This window comes from Chroicocephalus ridibundus, chromosome 1, assembly GCF_963924245.1.
Source record: "Chroicocephalus ridibundus chromosome 1, bChrRid1.1, whole genome shotgun sequence".
Lineage (NCBI taxonomy): Eukaryota > Metazoa > Chordata > Aves > Charadriiformes > Laridae > Chroicocephalus > Chroicocephalus ridibundus.
Genome location: NC_086284.1, coordinates 151,643,923 through 151,663,708, shown reverse-complemented (window position 1 = coordinate 151,663,708; position 19,786 = coordinate 151,643,923). Strand labels below are relative to the sequence as shown.

The following is a 19,786-nucleotide window of genomic DNA, read 5'->3' as shown; positions in this document are numbered from 1 at the left end:
GCACTGAATTCACTCAGTTTGTCATGGTGCAGTAACCTCTGAAGCACGCTTGTTCAATGAGGTTGTTTTCAACATTGTGCTGAAAGAGTGAAACCTGTAGTGCTATGAAACAGCAATATAATGTCAGGCAGGTCCCCCAGAGAGAAAAGAGTTTATTACAATGTGTATACTTAAACAGACATGGCTATGGTTGCATAGGACATGACTGCTTTACTTCTGAAGCAATTTACCAATTCTAAATGCAGAACCTTCCATTGTTGGTCAAATTTTGCACTCAGCTAAAAAGGTGCCAATATTATCTGAGGCTTTCATTCCTTCACGTTTTTGTCTTCTCCCTAGCTGTTGAGAAGTTGCATAATGGTGACTGGCAGGGTAAAGAAAATCTAAAGCAAAAAGGGTGCAGCAAATGATTGATATACAATGCGTACAGATTTTTAAATGTGAAAATGGCCACTCTGAGCCAGCTGAAGGTAGTGCTGTTATTAAAAGTACCACTAAAATCATGAACCAGTTCAAGTGAAGTGGCATTTTGGGTGTGGAGTCAGAGTTCTTCAGAAGTCACACCTCACTAAAAGCAGACATTCTTTTTTTGCTTTCACTGGTAGAAATCCAGATGCATGTTTTAAAACTCAGTTTACTCTGGATCTGTACTCAAGTAAGCAAAGACAGAATATTGGTCCAGATGGGGATGCTTAAATCACCAGCCCATATCTTCATTTCTCTTCTTTTTCTTTAGTTTATCCTCCCTTTGAAATCCTGGCCACCCAAGAAAGTGTGATCTGGAATATTCTCTTAAAACAATACCTGCAAAGTTATTTGAGATTGCTGATTCATTGCCATCCTTCCTAGGGTTTTTAGCTTTTCAATTCTTTCTGCAATGATTTTTGATTGTTGGCAAGCCCAAGGCAATAATAAAAAGAAGCAGCTAGTCTTTCGCTCGGTACTTGGTTGTCTTATATCCACTAATTTCACTCGTGGCAGAATACGCTAATGGTAAGGTACCCAGGCACTCAGCATGATTGTTCATATCATGTTTCTTCAAAAATATAATTTATTGGAAGCTTGCTTACAAGATGTGCTGGATGAGCTGTGTTGAAATGAAATTAATTTTCTTTCTAGAAGAAGATAGCCTAAACGGAAGCTTTTATCGGAGTTCCCTCCTGCCCTGAAAGAGCCCAGCTGTTAGGAAGAAGGCAGGGATGTGTGCAGCCTTTATACTCATGCAATGGTTGGTCTTTTTTGTACAGATTGTCAGTAGGGCTGCTCATTTATAACAACTATAGTTGATTTTCTGGTCAAGTAAAAAACTGTCAGGGTCGTGTCTAAGGAAATCATGTTCCATTGGTGCAAAGCGTCATCAGGTGTCATGAGGTAGATGAGAAAAAAATAAATTTGCAAATCTTTCCAGCCATTTAGCCCTTGACTGTTATTGTAAAAAGACTAAAGATACTCAAAATACACATTCCGTTGGGTTCTCTTTCCAAATCTGAAAAAACAAATAGTCTATCCAAAGCCTCTTTAATGGAAAATGATTCCCAAGGGAATAGAGAGCTTCTGGTTCTTTTCCAGTAACGAAAAATTTAGCATTGAAACAGGAAGTGCATATAAATATCTGCTCAGCAAATACACTACACATTTATATAGTTAAAAGTGTAGAGGTTAAGAGTGTCCAGTTGGCACTGGGAATGCTCCAAGTTCTCCAGGCTTACGGTTTCATTATTGTGTTTGAAACCTTAGGGAAAAATATAAGTACTTATCAAATATTTGCATTTATCCACTCTCTTGCAGATCAGTTGCAAGAATGATATTTTAAAGATTTCCTTGAGCTTACTTGGTGGTTGTGGAAATTCTGTGGTCTGCCCTGTCCCATACCTACAAGTTTTGGGGTTTGCTTAGTTGTTACTCTTTAAATTTCCAAAATAATTCATGAGAAAAAGAAGAAAAAATAACATGCTGGAGCAAGGAGAGAAGCAATCTCCTTACCATGTGCCCTACTGAAAAAGGCTTTTACAGAGTGAGGGTGATGGGAGAAGCAGAGCTTGGAAGCTTTGTACATAAAATCAATGGTGGGATATATTCCAACGTCAACAAAATATACTGTAGATCTACTTCTGTAACCCGTAACTCCCATAAACACGCCTTTCCGATATGAAAAGTACCACAGCTCCAGTGGGATTATTTGAGTGAAATGGGTTAGCAGGGGAGGCTTGGCTCTTTCTGACAGTAGTTCTGTTTGGTAATCTTAAAGCAGATGGTCCCTCTGGAATTCGGACGTGATTTTGGGAAACATGTATCAGAAATGCTAGTCTTTCTTGAACAGTTATTACGATAACACGCCAGAACTGGAAACCTCTGGAAAAAGTGAAACGAGGAACAAAAGGAGAGCTACTACTGGTAGATACTACAGCTGCTACTACTTATAACTCAGATAAAAAGCACAGATGATACTGGGATCGGGACAGTGCAGGGATAGTGAGCAGTGATGAAGATAAGGCAGCTGTATAGTGCAATCTGTATCACTCAATAAAGTGAGTCTATTCAGATAAATTGTTGTAATGCAGCCAAAAGCAAAATCATATATCCAGGAACAAGAAAAACAGAATGAGGGCTTGTATCTTCTGTGTATGAACAATATAGAAGACTTTAATAAAAATCAAATCTTGGTACCTCCTTGGGGAGAGATATTGGCTACTAACAGGCTCTATGATTCTAGCAGAGAAAATCCGATCTAATAGCTAGAATCTGAAGCCAGACAGTAAATTAGACACACATTTTTACACTCAGGGTGATGAACCACTGGAAGAATAAGGTTCGTTTGATTCTTCAGCTCTCGGTGGTGTTAACAAAACACGACATCTGCTTTATGTTGCAATGTCCCACAGTTCTGGGTTTTTTTTCTTTTCTTTCAGTTCAGTAGTCACCGCAGGTGTGCTGTGTGCTATATGTTATGGGGGGTTCCTATGCACTAGGGTCACGAGTCCTGCTAGACAAGATAGAATCTTTCTGATCACACCTGAAGCGTGAGTGTGTTGTAACAGGAGTGTTGAGCTTGTTTAATTAAAACCTCGATAAGAATACTTTCTTACAGTGATTAATAAATTGTGCTATAGAACCTGTCTGGAGGAGCTCTGGACAACTGGAGAAGAGTTGTCCAGAGACATCTGGAAAGACAAGAAACACAGACAAAATACGACGCATGGAAAATAGTAAGCTCTTACAGAGCAAACGTGAAGGCTGACATTGACCTATTGCAAAATGGCTTAGAGGTCCTCTGCATTAGGGAATCAGAGACTGGGAGCAACCAGCAAGGTACGTGCTAGATGCTTCTCTGAATGAGGGCTTTCATGGGAGTTTTTTAGACTGGAATTTATTGTAGATTTAACTTCACATTAGTGACTCACATAAATTAGAAAAAGATAACATGATACAAGTGAGATGTTCTGCTCTGCCGCATCTCCAGAGTGAGAGCAAGACACAACTTAATAACTAATAAGGATGTAATCTCTAATTATGAAATGCTTCAGTAGATGGTAGGTTTTAATCTACAGCTTATACAAAATGGAATGGATTCACTTTGAGCTATCTGTGCCTTTCATATTAATTTTGCTTTTAGATTTTTAGGAATAAAGTATTAGAATCTTGTACGCTATCACTAGACCCAATTAGTGGTGATTGCTGATTAGCAGTTCTATAGCACAATGTGGGCATGACTTAAAAAACAGAAAACCAAACCCCATTCCTTTTAGAATCTTTACTGTCTAAGTTTTCAGCAGAAATCAGGATGCATTTTTTTGTAGGTTTTTTCATTTGTGATATGGTCAGAAAATGGGGGGTGGGTGGGAAGGAAGGCTAATTCTGCTGTGGCATATACAATCTGCAGTAATTGGGAAGATTGCAAACAAAAGCAGCTATAAAGAAGAATCAGCAAAGTCTGGGGGTGTGTGGATTTGTTTTTTTTTTATTTAACTTTACATTCATACTCCTGAGGAGGACTAAGAGAAAAGAAATGTGAGAAAGGGCAGTGGAATTTAGCAAGAGACTGTTGAATTTAGGAGGAAAGGTGAGGAAAAAAGAAAAGAAGATATCATTGGATCTGCAAGTGTGGGAGAGAGGAAAGAGGGCAGAGGTGTCAGGAGTGATAGAGAGACAGGCAGAGAAACAAGAAAGATGGGTGCAGTTTTTGAAGAATCAGTCTGAAATAATGCTCTGTAATAAAAGAGGGTAGGAAGGAACGAACAGAAGGTGATCAGGTGATTGGAATGATACAGTCATGGAGCTGACATCAGAAATACTAGCCCTGGGCACTACTGGAGGTGACAAACTGTAACACAGATTTTGAAAGCCGTTGTATTTCCATTTAGGTGTGATGTTATTCAGTATGTTGTAGCCTAGTAGTGGCGATTTTGTTAACTGTGGCACTGTTCCATCTGGTGGAAAATGTATTTTTCTTGTTTATTATGGAAACTTCACATATCTCATGGTAAAAAGTGATTCTGAGTGGAAAAACCCCCCATATTTTAACAGACCAAAAGCAAGTAATAACACTTTCCAGTCCTGGAAAAAAAATACTGCAAGACATTTATATGATGTTAGATGTATGTTTTTATATAAATTCCCTGCTCTCTACTCCAAAAGTTTTTGATGTTTATACACGCTATCTTCCTATTCATCATCAGTCTTTTGGTGATGTAGGTTTGTGTCTTGTACTTTCCTGTAAACTCCAGCTGATTGCCAGCGCATTATAACTGCATACTTTGGCAGGAGTGGAGGCAATCACATTTTTTAAGTCCAGGACAGCCTTTGCCCAGTGGAGCGAGTCGTTATTGGGGCCGCAAGGATGATCAGAGGGCTGGAGCACCACTCCAACGAAGACAGGCTGAAAGAATTGGGGGGGTTCAGCCTGGAGAAGACTCGAGGGAGACCTTATAGCAGCCTTCCAGTACCTGAAGGGGGCCTACAGGAAAGATGGGGAGGGGCTGTTTGCAAGGGCATGTAGCGATAGGACAAGGGGCAATGGTTTTGAACTAGAGCAGGGTAGGTTTAGATGAGGCATTAGGAAGAAGTTCTTTACAATGAGGGTGGTGAGGCACTGGCCCAGGTTGCCCAGAGAGGTGGTGGAGGCCCCATCCCTGGGGACATTCAAGGCCAGGCTTGGTGAGGGTCTGAGCAACCTGATCTAGTTGAAGATGTCCCTGCTTTACTGCAGGGGGGTTGGACTAGATGACCTTTAAAGGTCCCTTCCAACCCAACACATTCTGTGAATGTCCTTTAGTATCAGTTACCTGGTTATAACTTGAGCGTGGCACGGTGGGCTTGCATTGCAGTATCATCTCCAGGTCATGCTTGGTGATAGCTTGCCATGCACAAGAAGTTGGAACAGATAGGCTTTCAATAAGAGGAGCTGTTTACCATCAGTTTTGTCCTTATATGTCCTTAGCATTACAGAGATGATCCTTGTGTTCAGTGTTATCTGTTACAGCACGCTTGGTGTATATAGGCAGCATTAAGACTTGCTATCTTCTGTGACAGGTCTGGTTATAGTTCCAGTGTTTCTGTAAGCTCAGAAAAAAAATTATTGATAACATTCTATTTACAAAGCTTTAGGTCTTCCAGGTTTTTCCTTCCTTGAAAAGCACTAAAAGATGTACAGGCTAAAATGTTTAATTTATTTCTATGAATCTGGCCTATGAATCAGTGTACCACTTAGCTGATGACTCATCTTACTGAGCAGGACACACCACGACAGAGTATCAGTCTTCTGCTCTGACCATGACTAACTGTCTAAGTATGGACCTCATGCAAAGTAACAGAAGGTGGGTCTGCCATCAAATGAGACTTCAGAAGTAAGTTTTTGTCAAAGTGGCTTTGGGTGAGCTTGAGACAGAGGACCCACATTTAATTTAGAATTTGTTATCTTTGTATCTTCAGAATTTTTCTTCCATTCTCTGCCCATGAATTTGATGAGGCTTGAATTCTTGATAGGACTCAATGACACATTTTTAAATTGTTCTCTTGTGACTTAAAGCTATATTTTTAAATGGGTGCTTGTATAAGTTTCTCTGCATCTTTCATCACCTTTTCTTGATGTCTCCCTGTAAATGTCAGGAAACTCATTGGTTCTATGACTTCATGTACCTTCGTGCAGGGCTGGTGACCTGGGATGTCCTACAAGTCTGCATATGTCTTGTCAACACCAGCTGTGCTTTGGAATGGGCCTGCTCCTAAGTAATGTAGACAGATAGCTGGGAGTGATTTCAACAGAGCCCTTGTTCATGCCATCTCTCTGCCTAAAATTGCCTTGTTTTGCCTGTCATTGGATCGGACAGTGCCAGTGTCCCAGGAACAGGACAAAGGGAATATTAGACCCCTGTGACTGTTAGTTGGGTGACATGTTTCCACAGAAGTTTCTGGCTGCTTCAAGTATGATACCGTCTTAACATCTTTGCAAGACCTGTCACTCTGTTGAAACTTGTAGTGCATTCAGGTTTCCGGTTGGCCATCTTGTTGTAAACTCTCTGCTTATGAGGATTTTTATCAAGATGATTCATCTTGAACTCGTTGTGTGTCCTCTTTGTGGTTTCAGTAGGCCATCACACAATGATTGGCAGGACTACCTGAGCGGTAACACTGTGATAAGATCCATCTGATCAGCATGGCTCGGGTTTATGTGGTCACTCTCAGCATTTCACAGAGAGCTTTGATGTCTCTGTGCTCTTTTTGAATCTTAGGTAGCTGCATGGCTCTAACCAGTTATTACTCAGTTGTAGCCTGTCAGATTTTCCTTGTTCTCTTCATGTACTGCCAAGCAATACATACAATTTTGTTGCCATCCTCCAGCCTATGTAATATGTCTGGGTTTATGTATTATATTGCATTGTAGTATATATTACAGATGTCTACCTTTCCAAGCTTTGTAGTCTGGCAGAAATAGTACTGTGATGTGCATTGGTTGGTGGTTTGCTGGGTTGGATGTAATCAATAGAATTGATTATGTGAGACAGTGTTCTTCCTTACAGACTGTATGTCAGGTTTCGCAGTGTTGTCCCATGTTGAAGTAGTGGGCAAATATTTGCTGGCCTTCAAGTAAGTGACTGACACTGTGGTATCTCCCATTTTTAATGAACATTTAACTATAGGGGGTGAAACAGAGAAAGTAGTAAGTGTAAAAGACGTGATTTCCCTTAGCTGTGGTGGTTTTCAGTTCACATAGGAACTGTAGCTGATGCTGACTGGAATTAAGCCTGGATTAAAATTTGGATATTAACTGCAGTCCACATGCATGGAAAAAATAGAAAAATAAATTCCTTCTTGATAGCTGATTTTTGCAGAAATGCCTTTTGGTTGAAGTACTGCATGCATTTTACAAAGTTCATGTACCTCTGCAGTTTATTTTAAGAGATCTGAATTTATTTGGTGTAGATTTATTTCAATTATCTAATCAGAAGCAGACACATAACTTCTTAGGCTGTCAAAGGTATTCAGGAATGTATGACAAACTTCAAAGGAATGCATAAGATCTTGCTACACATCTTACCATACATTTTTATAGAAAAGAGTTAATTAAATTTTCTCTTTCTACCCAGAAATTACTTTTAGGCTAAATTAAGTACGTGGGGTTGTAAGGCTTTTGAGTGTTCTCTCTTTCTGCTTTAGTTTTGTGACTGATTAAACAGCCAAATGCTTATCTGGATCAAAGAAGTAATAAGCAAAGGGGCATCCTTAGGCCAGTTATCAGTTGAAAACAATCTTAACTGTCACGTATCCAAGTTTTAAAGCACACTGAATGGATTAAGCAATGGGGATACTGTTTATGTGCAGTGAAGAAACTTCCAAGGGGAAAGAAGTGCCGTTTCCTAGTGCATGTTTCTGCAGGCATGGGTTTGCTGGGGAACAAAAGGACTGTACCACCCTTGTGAGTCCTGCCTGGTGTGGCATGTGGTTCCAGTCAGATGAGACATGAGTTCCCTTGTTACAGTACAGCCTTCTTCCCTGCTTCCAAATTGGGAATGCAGCTTACTCTTGGGTTAATTCCTGTGGAGACTTAATTTATGTTCATTCGCTGGGAGGGAAGAAAAAAAAGAGCTCTAGTTATCTGAATATACAGCATTCAAGTACGTTTGCAGGGACAATATTTCAAGTTATTACTCTCAGCAATTTAGATAAGAACATGTACTTTCCTACAAAAGACAAGGCATAGTGTCTTAATATTAATACGTGACACCAAGTAACCCTATGTGATGAAGTACCTAGATAGCTCAACAAGGGGTGAATTAGAAATGCCTGGGAAGATATATGATGCCATTAGTAAAACATACAGATTTATGTGTGACATTAACATCTCTAAGGCGGCTGAAGCAGAATTGCACTACTAAAGCTGCATAAATGTTTTGCTTCCTCCCAGATGCAACAACAAAGAGATCTTGGAGAAAGTTTTATCTAACGGGTAAAGTACTGCCTACCATTCTCTTTGAGTTTTCCTGTGTATCTTTCAGCAAATGACTAAGATTAAAATTTTTGAAACGTATGGCTGATGACCGTAAAGATAGTGGCATTTTGGGTGCGACTGAACGCAATAGTTTGGTATTTAGGTATCTCAGTACCTGATGGGAACGCCTGTGTACGTCATGGGGGAGAGTTAAGCAGAAAGGATGGCCCTGGAGGAACAGGACTGGCCAACAGCAAGTACCAAGCATAGAGGTCTTCTGAAGTCTACTACTTCTTGAGCTCTTCCACACCAGTCCCAGGAAAGAGAAAGAAGAATGTTAACTCTGCTAGTTAGCTTTGTGGCATACTTCATCTCCAATGGCTGCAGGATCAGGGGGATGTGAGAGTTGTGCATCCTCTTTGGCTCAGCCCTTTGCTGTTTTATACTGATTCCCGCTACTGTGAATTACTCATGTTCTTTTTGTTATGCCTGGTGAGGCTCTGTTTTGCATGCATGTAGAGTGGGTCAGCAGTGATGCGTCCTCATTCATCCATGGGGCAATCCTGTACCTCCTGCCAAGAGGGAGTTTTTGTTGTCTCATATTTGTTATAATACAAAGAGGTGGAGCCACAATTATAATCCTCCCACAGCCCTGGAGTTTGAAAGTGTTCTCTTTCCCGTTGGGAATTACCTGCTGTACAAAGTGAATTCAGTTGAACAACAACTTATTTTTTAAAAGATACCTTTTCTACAATGCAGAGAAGGAGTCAATGATCTGGGATTGTAGTTCTCGCTTGTGGAGAGCCCATGTGAAAGCCAGCAGTCAGTCTGTATTGTCTTAGAGGCAGAGAAGTAAGAAAAACTGTCATGGTGCCTTGAGTATGGAAAATTTGAGAAATAGCGCAGTTTCCACGTAGAGGAAAGTGGGTTTCTTTTGAGCAGACCATCAGTGTGTAGTAAACTCAGGCATAATTATCTATTGAAATTGTTTTTTCCTCCTCTTTGAATCAACTGTTAGCATTTACATATAAATAGAAGTTCTGCTGGTTTTGAGGTAAGGCAGTTTAGTTTTGATACGAGGTATTGGTCATTTGGGGGAAGTAGGTGCTAAGGTAGGCATGCGGCATATTGAAGAGTTTTGTTGGAACAGTTGGTAAGTGTCCCCAGAAATTTAGGGATCAGAAGTTAAAGCTGACCACACCCTTTCAAGCAGATGGTTAGTAGGTGTGTTGCTTATTATAAGCAAGAATAATCTGGCATTCAAATATGGAGTCTTTTTACATTTGGTGAAAGTTCATTAGTAATGCATTACATGTAAAAGCACTTTTCATCTAAAAGGTCTCAAAGATCTTTACAAAAGTGAATTTTGTGCCAAACCTCATTGAAAGTAGTATTTGGGTCACATAGAAGAGACTGAGGCGTAGTGAGCCTGAGGATTTTTGTCTTGATTTACACATGAAACGGGAAAGGGAAAACTAGAAACCTGAGTCAGGACTAGTAGGCTAGTTACGTGACAGTCTTTTGGGTATTTTTTCTGTTATCTGGAAAACAACCCTAACGTACACAACTGCTGCATACAGAAAGGGTATGAAGAAGTTGACAAATATCAGAAATGCTGACTTTACGCATTTCTGATGCAGTTTTCATTTTTTATGAGGAAAGTTCACCAGAAACAGCTCCATGGTGCATAACCCTTTATTGTTTAGGGGTTTGTAAGTTCCATTTTATTGTTCATGGCATAATTTTTTTAATCTTGTAGTCTGAAATGGAAAACCCCCTCACTTTTATGATGTGTAAGCATATATTTTACATTTATTTTCATAACTTCCAATGTAAAGAATCCCTCCAAGGAGCTGTAGTCAGATTAATAGAGCTGGAGTCTGAGGCTCCATGGAGCAGGGAAGTCCTTTAGCTCCGTTCCATAGCATGGATGGTCCTGGCTGCTTTACAGAAACAAAGATGTAAGGGTGTAATTTGGCAGCACTTGTTCTCAGTAGTCACGGGACGAAGGGCCTGATGGAAGGTCTTCAGTGAGTTTTGGATCAGATTGTGAAATAGTTTGCCTATGAAACATCACAGAATTTAGATTTAAAAATAGATTTTATTGGAGACCAAGCTTTTCATATTAAAAAAAACCCTTCAAAAATATGGTCAGAATAAGTGCTCGTGATTCCTTTAAAATCAAGAAATGAAACCATTCTACTGATTTCTAAGAAAAGTGGAAGTTATCATGTAAGAAACAGATGCTGAGTTTTTGGCCATGTTGAAATTGATGACGAAGCTTCTCTCTTATCCAGTTGTAGTCTGTTCTGAGATTTGGCAGTCTCACTGATTTTTGGCTGTTGACTGTTTTTAGCAATAATCTCTGGCTCTAATACACCAGCTTTCTGGATGTCTAGTACCCTAAGCTACTAGATGTCTGTAAATCCTGTACGAATGTTTAGTGCATGAATGCAGAGCACTTTCATTTGACATCCTAGTATGCCTCATACTTCAGGTTGATTCCAATTGAATGCAGTGTCCATCAGTGCACTAGACAGTAATTCTAATACAGAAACATTTCAGACCTACTTATTTTGACTTGTCATTTTTGGCAGATTTGAGAGCACAGAAATTGCAATGGTTTAATCAAAAGTCACCGTTCCTCTAGAGTGAAGTTGATCAGTTAAACAAAAACCCCATAAAAATCTTGACCCTACCAGAATGAGTATGCACACATAATTTAAAGCTCCCAAACAGTCTTGTTAAATTCACATTTTGTACTGTCACAGACAGTCATGGGATGTAAAACAATAGTCTGGCTCTTGCGAAAGGTCAAAGGTCTGTTTGCTCTTTCATATTTCTCCTTACTTAATTTGGCAAATGGACACTCTTTCTGTCAAAGAGAAGAGGCCAAAACAAAGGGCAGGTTTTTTTCCAAGTTATTTTTGAGACGCCTTGATTCTTGGATGTCCGATTGGGATATTTTAGACCTGGCTGTCATTACCCTGGAAATCAAATGCTGTTACAGCAGCTTAACACAGGCAGCCAGAATCATTAAAAGCTTTTGAAAAAGTTCATCTAAACATATTCAAGTTTTGTTCAACTGCACAAAACTTCAAGGCACTAATTATAAGCCTGACAGGGGATCCATATCTTCTCATATATTGGTTTTTAACCAAAATTAAAAAGTGTGTCCTTTAAAGAGCTAAAGATGGGGTCTACTATGTTCTCCTTTCTGTTGTCCTCACACACATCCATACACCTTTTTCTATATCAGAAATCTGTTTCTGTGCTTGGGTTATTTCCTCTTTTGTGTATATATAAAGCCAAATAATGAAGAGCTGGGTACTATGCTTATCTGACGTTCACACAAGAGAGGAATTTAATTCTGTGGGAGCTTGAGCTGCAGGATCTAGTCCACTGTAACAAGCTGGGCTGTGTGCTTCCCTCACCACCCAGTGACGAGGAGTATTTCCACTGGGTAGAAGCACCTTATGTGGTGTAAAACTTGTTAGCCTTGTGAGGACCCTAATGGAAGAAGCTGCTTGTGAGGTCTGCCTGATGCTTGCAACATGGACCACTGAATGACCGACGAGCAACATCGTTGTATTCAAAGGAGGAGACTTTCAACAGCTCCTTCACTTTCACTTCTTTTTTTTTTTTTTTGGGTGATGATGGTCCTCAAATCTCAGCCTGGGATTATACATGACTTGTCACAGATCTGACAACATGGTTCCTTCCTGCATTTTAAAGCAAAGGTTGTTCTTTGAATACATTTTTCCATAGACTTTTTTTTCCCCCCTCTCAGGATTCCTGCAGTGTTTTACTTTCTTTATCTGCCCTTGGCATAAAAACCAGGAAACTGAACAACTCTAATCAGAATTATTTGTTGGGAAACTGACAAAGCAACAATTTATTCGAGATATTATATCAAACTCTCTTTTAGTCCCAAATGAAGTGTTGTTACAGTGAATGTCTTGGGGTTTAGAAAATTTCCTATACACTGATGCCAGTTTATCTCACTTCGCACTCCATTAAGTCATCTTTCCCAGACTCAGGTTATCTACCTGCAGAGAATAGATCATTATTCTCAATAAATTCCAATCCTACGTAGCCATAAGATGTTAAATAGCTTTCTTGTTATTTATTTTTAAAGAAATCTTTACAAGATACCTTCTTTCTATAGTGTAGAATGGCATTAAGATCAAGCTGTCAGGCATAGCTTTTTCTGTATTGATCTCAATGTTCTTTACTGAGGAGCTTGGCATTGTTTTCCCTTTTGTCAGTTTGAGAAACTGAAGCACAAAAAAGAGAAATGACTCTTGTGACAGCACTAGACTGGAGCTGATGCCAACCAAATGCTTTGTCCGCTATGTCACGCTGTGCTTTGAAGGGCACTAATCTCACAGTCCAGCTAGTATCAAACATGCTACTAAAACCATGGAAATATTATTCATCAAAGAGATGGATGGGATACGAAACCAGGAAAAATACTTTTTACAGTAGTCCGTGGCATCATAGAGTCGTAGCAAATGACAGATCTTTTGAAAAATCCAGCAAAGGGCAGAGTTAGATTAATTTTGTAAAAGGGATTCAAGTAATAGCATAACTTGTGCTCTGTCGCACGACATTTTAGCATGCACAAGTGAGCCAGACAACTATGTTATTTTAACCCACATTCAACATTCCTATCAGTAAATCTGCACAAAGGACCCCATATCCATATCTTGTGTGGTACTATCATTAAATCTCTCTTTTTTTTTTTTTTTTTTTTTTTTGCTACTGCCTGGAATTTCATTATTAACCATTAGTGATGTAATATTAAACCTATGGAATCTTAAACATGTCTTAAAAACTATGGAATAAAGTAGACTCCTACCAAATAAAAAAAATGCAGTACCAACAAAAAATGCTGTATCTTTTTCAAATGGCTCATTCCAATTTTTTTTCCCAAGCATGTTTCAACTAAAATATCTCAAAATAAACTTGCTTCAGTAGATGTGTTCCAATAAATGTTGTTTGTCTTTTCTTCCCTTCCCTGTTCCCAAGACAGTATTTACTGGTTCATTTAAATACAAAATGTCTGTTATATGCTGCCCTCTTTTGCATGAAGAGTGTTTGAGTTGCTTCTGGTTGCTGTAGGAGCCCGCCTTTGTTTTTTTTCCTGGAATTGTGGGATTCTGTGAGAGTGTCTTTCTCACCTTTATATTCTGAGATGTCCCAAAGTTTCATTAATAAGTTATGTGAACCATACCAGTCTGAAACGGAGTGGAATTTGCGTCTTTGAGAAGCTCCTCAGTTTGTAAAGGAGGGTATGATTTACACTGTAGCCACTGTTAAAAAGAAAAAAGCTTTAAACTCTAAAAACATACCTTTAATTATAGGGATGTTCCAAATACTCTGTGAAATGTTTAGCTGGCACAGAATCTCATGCTTCTTTCAGAAACAGGAGTAAAAATTGAAGGGTGTGCTTTAAAAGCAGCAGATCTTCAGCAGCCGAACAAGGAAAGAACTGCCTGCTTCCGATCTTTAGTCTATAGAAAGGCATGTGCATGTGTTTTTCTGGAAGTGATTCAGACGCCCTTCTCCTGGAATTGGTGTTTAGCATTGAATCAGTGCCGGCTAGAGGTTGAAGAGCGGGATGGGGGGTACCGGCAGGAGCGCAGCGTGCTCGGGGGGTGCCACGGTCCTGCTGACTGTGGGGAGGTGCTGCCCCGTGGGCCTTCCTTGTGCTGTCCAAGGATGTGACAAAGGACAGACCAGAGGGCAAGGGAGTGTGTCCTGTGACGCTCATGCGTGTGCTTGGCTGCTAGGGTCGATCAGGAGCTGTGCTGAGGAAAAATGACTCACTGCTGGCTCCCTTACTGCAATGTGTGGGAATGAGCTGAGGGCCAGAGCGGTCTCAGCCAGAGTGTGACCATCCATTAATACCCCGTCTTCAGTGTGCTCGCTGCCATATCTGCTTGTCTAGCTGTCCTCCTCGCTCTGGAGCGGTAAGGCTTTGCCATCAGTTCACTGCCTTATCTTGGGATGTGCTTGTATCTCTAGATGTGTGGCTTTGACAGCTTTGTGACAGTGTTACGCCTTCGTGTTGCTGACACAACCTTCAGTCCCATCCAACTCTCAGCCCATCCTGAAGCTATCCTGGGTGCCTGCTGTCAACACTACATTTGTTAAAATTGAGTATTTCATGCTCAGCGAATTCCCCCCTTGTAGAACTATAATTGTCCTACTGATGCCTGTAACATGACATTTGCTTTAAAAACCTTATATTTTTATGAACAAAGGCTAAATTTCAGCACTGTAACAAACTCTCAGTCTAGGCAAAACGTCAATTGGCTTATATTTTATTCTTAACATCAGCAAAGGCTGAAACTCCAGAGAATTAGATTAAGAAAATGAGGAGTGAAGTAAGAATTATATATGTTTTATAACATAGACTACCAGTGGTCAGTTTAAACGTGCAGAGATAACTCATTAGGTCTGCCAATGTTTACCATAGTAGGAATTACCCCCAGGTAGAGGAGCTGGAGTATGGATGAGGCATTCAGCATGGTGTGAGCGGGTGCTAGAGATCCTTCAGAGGAGACGATGCTTTAAATTCCAGTCTTCCTTTGTGAGCCTGATGACAAACTTGTCAAAAACAGCTTTTCAGATTTAAACAACAAAACCTCCCTCCCACAAACCCCTGTCTCTTCAGAGTTTTCTTCTCTTTGAGCTATAAATTCACTGCTGATATTGGCTTAGGAATTGGCTGATGGCCCAATACAGTTGTCCCACAAAAATGTACAGAATCTTTATCTTTCAGTCTCCTACAAAGAAAATACATGGAACAAAAATGTCAGGGGAAAAATGTGTAGAGTAGGATGTGACCTTCTTCGAGGTAAATACATGCAAGACTTCAAGAATCCTCAAAAAAGCCATTATTTTCTAAAATGCAAGTGTTTCTGTTGACGATTGATACCAGAATTGATAGAGGCAGTAGGATAGATGGGTGGGTGGTGGGAGTTTTAACCAAAAGTGTCTGATCAGAGATTTTAAAACAGGGTTCTCCCTACACATGCAGCATTCAGGCATATGCTGTGTTTTTGTAGACTGACAAGGGAAACAACAGATAACCTGCATTGCTTATTTTTTTTTCCTGTTATATAATTGAATATTACATGTTGAGTTGTCATCAAACTATTGTTAACACAAATTGTCAGAAATGAAGCTCCACGTTTGAGTTATGAAAGGGACTAAAAGCTGTACTTTGAGCAAGGTTATGTGGAACTGTGCTTTTTCACAGCAGTAGTGAAAAATACTGTGAAAAAGTAAGTGCTAGTCTAGTTAAAGTAGCAGGCAAAACTGCTTTACGTCTCTTTTAAGTGCTGTTAGAGGAGCAATTAAAGGACTTATTTTAATAGGTAAGATAAAAGTGTAAAAGTTATCTTGCTGTGGCAGGCAGAAGTATTGTTTTGCTATTTTAACTGTGTCCCTTTAACAAGTATATATATGTAAAGCTTGTGAAAATGATGCCTTGAGGGAGATTTTCAAAAGCACTTGAGAAGTCTGTAAGCTGCAACCTATTACATCTTCCAGTCACATTTCTGTCTTCAGCTTGGTCAGCTGTAAGAGCTGGGAATTTGCATCCGAGGATGACTACCCTATCGAGCCTTTCAGATGTGGTCGTGTATATGTGTGATTCTGCATCGTGGGTTGCTTGCTATTAGGACATCAAAGAGGAGCTGCTGTCTGTGATGGGTGGTGGTTTTCATGTTGTCTCTTCAGGTGATCATAAGTGGAAGATGAAGTTGCTGGTTGCACTGAAAGATATTTTTGCCATTTGTCTCCTTTAAAACGTCTGCAGCCCAGATCCACTTGGGTTGTGATGTCTTTTGATCTCAGGAGCTGAAAAAAACAGGCCAAGAAATCCCTGGGAACTTCTGCAGTCAGAATTGCTGGAAAGCAGGGTAATTCAGCACATATAATCCTTTCCTCTGAATCAGCGCCATACCTGATATGGTTTCAATGAGTTGCTTGGCTGTTGCTCACGCCTCCTGCTTTAAATAGCCCTGAGCCAGGTCCAAAGATGTTCAGAAATCAAAGTTTGATTTCTATAGGTATTTAAATGTTTGTGCCGTAACGGGTGGAGTTGTTCTCAGCATTTTGGCCAAATTAAATTTCAAGGGGTATGGCATTTCGTGGGTGTGGCAATGAAGTAAGGTATTTTGTTTCCTTATTTAGTATATAGAAAAAGAGGGTCAAACACCTTCCAGAAAAATAGAAGAAGGTAGCACTTGGTGCCACCGTTTTTGTTTGCCAATGCAGGCTCTATCATCTAAGCGTTGCCACATCTGATACCACGGAACAGGCATATCGGGATTGCCCTGCTATGAGACGTTACAGTGCCTCAACCCAATTTCCAATCAGCAGGTAACATCCTGACGCTATTACTCACTGATGTCGGAAGGGACCAGTCCGTAGCCCTGCACTGTTGTGAAACGGGATGTGTGCAGACCCCTGCAGCTCATCTTCCTCAGAGCTCAGGCCTGATTCTACAGGTCCTGTGCTCACGTCACCTGTGTTGACCTGATATCAAATAAGCAGCAGCGTAACCACAACTGAGATCTTGTGTTCATTCATGTCGCCAAAATTGCCTAAACCATTAAAAAGTTGATCTGGGCAACTTACAGGCACTCCAGGTTTTAAGGACTAGCTCAGAAAACTTACAGATTTTTTTGTAGTGTACCATTAATTTTTATTGTAAGGAAGGGGAGAGATAGACAATGTATTACTTGGTTGTTTTGCTTGACCTATAAAGAATCATGGTGCTATATCATGTTTACACAAAGCTTGCTCCAGTATGCAAATGAAACCCACAAAATGTAGCTTGCTTATTGTAGTGGTCAAGTTAAATTGAAGGGAAGGAATTTCTCAAAAAATATTAGACTAATGCCTTGTCATCTAAGCTGTAATGACCTAATTTTCTGAAAATGATCATTTCCTCCTTCCTGTGGAGAACAGAATTTTACCTTGGAAACGAGCAATAGGAAAACATGCTTTAATTTGCTTATAAAAATGTAAATGGTCTGCTTCTCTTTGAGAGAAAGATAATACTGACAACCTGAAGTGGAAGAGAAAGTTTATACTTCCATAACTATTTGGGTTTGGTATCCATACCTCTATTTCCCTAACCTGGTAGTTAGTTGATCAATATGTAAGTAAATAAAATGATGCAATAATGTATAGGAAAGATTAAAGAAATAAAAAGATAAATCTATTTGTATCACCCTTTGGCCTCCTTTAGGAAAGAAGTGCAAGATAACTAAGTCTCAGCTTTTCTTTAGGTGTGGCACCCAGAGATTGCTTGAGTATGAACCAAAAAGATTAATTTTATACAATCTTTCTCGTTGTTGTTGTCCCTTGACTTTGATATTTTGCAGGCTATTTGGTATAAAACAGTATAAAAGTATATCAACAAGTGGATAAAACACAACTCTGGCTCAAATCCTGCCTAATCAATTAGTGTTCACTCATTCATAGTCCTTCATTTCATAGATCTTTCATTGTTGTTTCCTTTTAGGAGAGAATTCAGGTTTTGATAGCTTTGAGGGTACAACTGCAGACTTTATGCATGGAAAACGTCATTGCAATTGGGAAATAAATGGTGTAAAATATATTCATTTGTTCACTGAGGAATTCTCGAAGACATGTGACATAATGGTTTTTTTTTTTTTGGTACTATGCTTTGGACAACAGAATAAAACCAGCCTGTGAAACAAAAACATGTTCTTGGTCAGGTATATGTGTGTGCATGTATGTTTTGGCTCTGCCTCAACAAATGTGTGCCTAGCTTCAGGTAGGTGAGTAATCTTGTTTGGTTGGTGAGGAGCATGCTTAAGTACCTTGTGAATGTGAGCCCTTAAGAATGCCTTGATGTTAAGGTGTCACAGGAAACAAGGCTAAGTGAAAGCCCTTGAATGGAAATGAGATGTTCTGATTAAGACTGACGTCCACCTTTGATGGAGCTTTCTCTCTGAAATATCTAAGCAGTCATGAAGTTACAGAATTTTATGCTTTTTAACTCTATTATATTGCACGTTTGAATTTTTATTTTCCTTATCATACGTAAATGATAGTGTGGTTTGTTTGTTTGGTTGGTTTTTTTTCATGGTAAGTTGTGTAGGGTGAGCAGTGTAAAAGCTGAATTCCTACTTGAAAAAACTAGATCACCTCCTGTAGCTACGTGACTCCTGAATGGCACGTCAATCGTTGGATTTTATTAATGACTGGAGCAGTTTTGCATTTTATTAATGCAAGGATAGATCTAGATTTTTCTCTGGATTAGAGCATTCCACTGCTATTGACTTTAATGATTAGACTTTTATTGAGGCTGAGATAGTCCAGAAGCCTGGACCTCTGCAATGCTCAGAGGGAATCTGTATTCCTCTCACCAGATCTCCTGGATTTGGCAAACCTCAGAAAAAGCGGATCTCTTCAGCACTTACTGCACTGCAGTCTTAGGAAAGTTCCAGGGTAGAGCTTTCTGTAGGAATCACCACCTCAGCTGGATACAGCTGTGATTTTCCATCGTGGTAGTTCTTGGGCCAATGAAGGTGTTTCTTGTTTATGTAAAACAATAGGGTACAAGTTGTGTTTAGCCATGGTGGAGCACAGTACTGTATGTGTTGAGATTTGACACCCTCATCATCCTACCGCATGCTGTCTTCCTAAAACCTCATTTGTCAGTCAGTATAAAATTAAAACAAATCCCTCCAAAGTCCCTAAAATAAGCTGCTTCCCCTCAACACTACTGCTTAGGGATTTAAAAGAAATGGAGCAAAAATGCAGTGTCACTTGCAAAAGCATGATATATTTTTCCAGAGCTTTGTAAAAATCTCCTGTTTAAGCCAGTTAACCTGACGAATATTCTTAAACACATCTGCTGATTGTGCTGATTGGGTGGAGAACATGGAAGGTAAACTGTGTAATTCTAATGAAAGGCTGGTTGTGAAGACAGCTTATTTTTGGGAGATCTTTCTTCACCTCGTTTAACAGATAAATAAAATTTCTCTGGACCTTGTGTCTGGAGCCTTTTGTCTTTTGAGTATGTAGACATTTGGAAGTTTTGTCTCTTCACTGCCTCTGTGGACGAAGGGGGATGGGAGTCACCAGAGCCCCTGAGCAGCTTCCCAGTTGGCTTATGTTACTCCAAGTGGGATATCTGAGTCTGTTCTCCCAGGAACTCCCTCCAGCTCTCCTGCTGAGGCATCGCTCAGAGGAATTTCCAGTCTCACCACACACTGCCCAAGCTGTTATCATTTAACCTCGCCATTACTCAGAGGTGGCTGTTTTATCACTTTGTGGCTAAGTGGCTAAGTGCATGTAAAGGCAGAC

General features: G+C 39.9%; 1 protein-coding gene across 6 annotated transcripts in view; it reads left to right on the top strand.

The window, feature by feature from the left end:
- CALD1 (caldesmon 1) overlaps positions 1-19,786 on the top strand; it is a 197,231-nt gene that overhangs the window by 21,477 nt on the left and 155,968 nt on the right. The gene's annotated exons all lie outside the window — the stretch shown is intronic.